The sequence below is a fragment of the Octopus bimaculoides genome, chromosome 10 (assembly GCF_001194135.2).
Source record: "Octopus bimaculoides isolate UCB-OBI-ISO-001 chromosome 10, ASM119413v2, whole genome shotgun sequence".
NCBI lineage: Eukaryota > Metazoa > Mollusca > Cephalopoda > Octopoda > Octopodidae > Octopus > Octopus bimaculoides.
Window position 1 is genome coordinate 15,912,550 of NC_068990.1, and position 5,737 is coordinate 15,918,286.

Consider the following 5,737-nt stretch of genomic DNA (forward strand, 5'->3'; position numbering starts at 1 on the left):
ACACACACACACACACACACACACACACACATACACACAAATAATGATAAAGAACCACAGCAAAATAAAGACAATATATACAACAAACCCCAGTTTCCAGAGCACACCAGCCAAAAGTCTGGGGACAGTAAAAGGAATATCTTTAGGTCCTATTTCAGAAACAGACAAACAAGCACTTCATCCCTTAACAGTGTCAACCTGTCATACCACACCTTCATTGTGTGATGAAGAAGAAATAATTGTTATAGATGAAAATTCACAAATGTTCAGTGAAAATGAGGCTTGTAAGCACACAGGCATGGCTGTGTGGTTAAGAAGTTCACTTTGCAATCACTTGGTTTCAGGTTCAGTCCCACTGCACAGCAACTTGGGCAAGTATCTTTTACTATGGGCCAGTGGTCCTCAACCAGGATCCATATGGCCCTTAGGGATCTGTACAAGATTTTGTTGTTAAAATTTATCTGCAATAAATTGGTTATACTTCTATAATGTATTTTAACAATTTTTTTAAAATAAAATTTCTAATAATATTTAATTATAAAAATGTAATACGATTTTTTAAGCACCAAATGGCAATGGGGGTCCATCTGAATAAAGTGGGGATCTAAGGGGTCCATTGGTGAAAAATTGTTGAGAACTACTACTATAGACCCAGTGCCTTGTGAGTGAATTTGATAGGTATCTTTGTGCATGTCCTTTCCCTCCACTTGACACCAGTGCTGGTTTGTTTACATCTCTGTTAGCAGTTTGGCAAAAAATACCAATAGAATGAGTACTAGACCTTAAAATAAGTACTGGAGTCAATTTGTTTGACTAAACCCCTCAAGGCCCTGGCACAGCCACAATCAAATTGACTGAAATGAATAAAAAGTTTTAAAAAATAAATAGAAGAAACATAAAAAATGAAACTTAAAAATATAAAAACAAGGTAAGTAAGAGAGGAGGAACAATTTCTTCCATATGGCAGTGAAATCACTCAGGAAAATAATGAAGAAAATAAAGTAAACAAAAATAAATGGACAACTTAGAATAAAGAGACCCCCAAAACATCAAAAATTCACAAACTTCATATCAAATATACACCCCCATCATCAGCTACCAAATGAGATATCACAATGGTTTCAACACCTGGGCCGTACCACTCATTTGGTCCTTGTCAACAGCATTAAACCATAAGCACAGCTTGAGAATCAACAAAAATCATCTGCAGCAAAACATTAGCATAGTATGTCCATTACGCAACACCTACACACTACTACAAACAGCCACATCGAATTAAGCAAATTAGTATTAACTTATAGTTACAAACCCTATCTATAAGACAATGAACTTCTTCCCAAAAAAGCACACTATAATCCTAAAATTATAGCACAAAAGAGAACTAGCAAACTAAACTTATTGAGAAAATAAATATTCAACCACTGATACATAGCATAACACTAACATAAGGAACAACAAACCTAGAACTTAAAGCATATAGACTAAGTAATGAACATAGACTACAAGATATGTTGTTTCTCAATCTATAACATATTACAAACATGAAACCCACACCAAAAACAAGCCTTTTATAGACTAGTGGAACAGTATATTTATATTTATGTATGCATAGAAGAAATGCTGAAACCGGCTTTAGTTAAAAGAAAATACAGGAGGATCAGTCAATTAGGATTTTAGCCAACATATTCCCCGCTCAGATTCACACACTAACTGCAGTGGTCCTTCAGTTTTTCTAAGCCCCGAAAAAGAACCTGGAAGGTTGGCCTCCAACCAGGCCTGTTGCAATACCCTTAAGGCCAGGAATTTTTCAGCACTCTCTTATATGTATAAAAATGAATTTTTACAAGAAAAAAGTTGATAGTGACTTTGAAGTTTCAGTTTGACAACAAGTTTTGGAAGTTGACCCTTGTTTAACCACTGCTTATTCAGGTTAAGATTACAGAAAAATATCTCTCTTGGATCATTACTTATTCAATCCGTGGCTCACTTCCTGCACACATGATGCTTCATCAAACAAGAGGAGGTGGAAGCTTCATTGAAAGAATTCTTCACCTCAGAGGACAAGAAATGGTATCAACATTGGATCAAAGAACTGGCAGAAAGATGGCTTCAGAGATGGGGCAACATAATGGCTTCTATACTTTTGAATGCCAGACTACTTTTGTGGTAACTTGATGCATAAAGCAAATAAGTTACCAAAACATTGCAAAACTTTTGACTCAACACAATTCATATATATATATATATATATATATATATATATATATATATATATATATCTTGGTTTTGTAATTGAACTAATAATCACCCTTTGTTAATGAAACATATGTAAGATGGTGTAACTAAATATCTTATAAACAATCTTTGATATTTTGTTTTATATATGTGTGTATGTGTGTGTGTATGTATGTATATGTGTGAGTACATGTATATGTATGTCTGTGTATGTATATATATATATATATATGTAAATGCCTATGCATAAATATGTGTATATGTATCTCTCTATATGTGTGTGTGTGTGTGTGTGCATGTATACACACGTGTGTGTGTGCATGTATACACACGTGTGTGTGTATAATTCTATCTAGAAATAAAACATAAGTAAACGTAACAATATATGGTTGTCTCTGTTCTTCCAATGATGTAATATATATAAATATATTATAAAATATATATAAATATAAATACATAGAAATATATCATAGAATATTACAAAAAAAGAAATATACAAATGCACCAATTTTTGCTATCTTAGAACATATTTGAAACATGTAAACTGCGGAACCAACGCCACATGAATAATATGATTTACAAACTTGTATAAACACGACAGTTGTCAAGATCATGCCTATAACTGTTACATTGTAAAACCAAATACAACACAACAGGGCGTCATTGTACAGTATACAACATGAAACAAAGCTGTGGGTTGTTTGTTTCTTCATTTTTTTATTTTATATTTCTTATTTGTTAACACAACCATCTTGATATAGGTTCACCTTCCCCTTGTCCCATCATCATCATCAAAACAGAAATGAAAACACTGGAATATAACAACATGGAATCTCTGTTGATTTCTAACATTATTGTCACCGTTGTTGTTGACATTTACATCATTGTTTTCATCATTGTTTTTGTCGTCATCAACGTTGATATTGTTGTTATCATCATCATCAATCATCATCATCATCATCATCATCGTTGTCATCATTGTCATTGCTGTCATTGTCATCATCAGCAGCAGCACCACCACAATCCCCCCCCCCCATCATCATCATCTATATCTTCATTTTAATATTCAGTCCTCTCTATATGCACTGATGGGTCACAAAGAATTTGTTGTTGATTTTTCTACAGCTGGATGCTCTTCCTGTCACCAATTTCATTCACCCGTTCTTTTGCCAAGCAAGGTAACTTTTACACTGACCCTTCACACACAACCAGCTCAATGGCCAGACCTGTCATCATGAAAGATTGCAATCAAATAAAACTCCATTCATGATGGTGACATTTGCTTACAATTAGCATGTTGTGATGTCAAGACAAGGAGACACAGACACACACACATCTGTCTTTCTATTTTTCTATCTATATCTCTCACTCCCTCTCTCTCTCTATATATATATAGATAGGTAGATAGATAAAAAGAGAGAGAGGGGAGAGAAAGAAAGAGAAAGAGAAAGAGGGACATCCATACAGATACAGAAATAGTAAGCACTGAGGTGGGTTTGTTCTGCTAAACTCTTCAAGGTTGTTACCCCATCATGGCTACAGTCAAATGACTGAAACAGGTAGAAGAGTGGCTCTGTGGTAAGAAGCTTGGTTCCCAACTACATGGTTCCAGGTTCAGCCCCACTGTGTGGCACCTTGGGCAAGTGTCTTCTACTATAGCTTTGAGCTGACCAAAGCTTTGTGAGTGGATTTGATAGACAGAAATTGAAAGAAGCCGAGCTGGCAGAAACGTTAGCATGCCGGGCGAAATGCTTAGCGGTATTTCGTCTGCTGCTATGTTCTGAGTTCAAATTCCACCGAGGTCGACTTTGCCTTTCATCCTTTTGGGGTCGATTAAATAAGTACCAGTTACGCACTGGGGTCGATATAATCGACTTAATCTGTTTGTCCCCTCTGTGTGTAGCCCCTTATGGGCAGTAAAGAAATAAGAAATTGAAAGAAGCCCATCGTATATATACATATCTATATGAATATGTTTGTGTCTGTTTGTCCCCCTACCATTGCTTGATAACGGATGATGATGTGTTTATGTCCCCATAATTTAGTGGTTGTATGTAAAAAAATTAATAAATAAATAAATTCATGAATGGATGTTGTTTTCATAGCGATAATGCTCTTCTCAGTACTTTCAGTACCTTTTTTTATCATTCCTAGAGATCCTACAATCATTGGCACGGTAGTCACCTTGAGATACAACACTTTTTCAATTTCTATCAGCAAGTCTTTATATTTACTGACCATGTCAAACTCTTTCGCCGCTATAATATGATCGCAGGGAATACTCATGTCAATTAATAAACACATCTTCTTTGTCTGATCTTTTATAATAATATTCGGTTTATTAGCTTATATAGCCTTGTCGGTATGTACGGGGAAGTCCCAGAGAATCGACACATATTCTCCTTCAGTCACAGCTTCAGGATGGTGTTAATACCATTTGTCAGTGGTTTTGATTTTATAATGCTGACATATTGTCCAGTGTAAATACTGGCCGACTCTGTCATGTCTTGCTTTATATTCTACAGGTGCTAAGACTCTACACCCTGAGATTAGGTGGTCTATAGTGGGCATATGGTGTAATGATTAAGAGTGCGGGCTACTAACCCCAAGATTCCGAGTTCGATTCCAAGCAATGACCTGAACAATAATAATAATAATAATAATAATAATGATAATAACATCGAAAAATACCTTAGGAATGAAAACCCAGGTTCGAAATTTCCCCAAGACACCTGAAGAAGGCTGGAGGGTATATCAGCCAAAACGGAGTGTTAACAACAAACAAGATAAGGACAAATATCTGTCGAATGTAAATAATGTAAATCATGCAATACTGTGTTGTTTTTAGTGAGAAACTCCTAAGTGAGGAGAGCTCAGTGACAGAGTTCATTGTCGTCATGAAAAATCCAATTCTTTGCGCTCTACAGATCTGGTCACTTTTGCCAAATGTCCTCCCTCAAACACTCCAAAACATCATTGATTGTCCTCCAACAATCCTCATGCACAAGCTGATGAGTTTTCTCCACATTTCTTGGGGTGATGCCCATGGCAGGTCTTCCAGATAACTCAATTGTCTTCCAGAGACATTCTTCCTCTTTTGAAGTGCCTGTGCCATTTGAAACATTGCATACAACCCCTTGCCTCATCGCTGTAAGCTTTGTGAAGTATGCCCAATGTCTCTGTAGCAGACTTTCCAAGTCTAGCACAACATTTCACGTTGGCTCTTTGTTCCAACTTCCTGTCCATGACAAAAATCGCAGACAACAGCATACATGTGATCACAAAAACATAAATTTCACAACTTGCAAAGTAAACACGGTGATGCCACTCAGCACACTGCCACATGGAGGTCACTGCTAGCTCTCCCTGTGCGTGCAACCATGTGCTGCCTTCTGTTGGCACGCTACAGAACTAGTCCAGGGACTTTTTGATACCACCCCTTCATATATATATGTAAGTGTATGTGTGTGTGTGTGTGTGTGTGTGTATATATATATATATA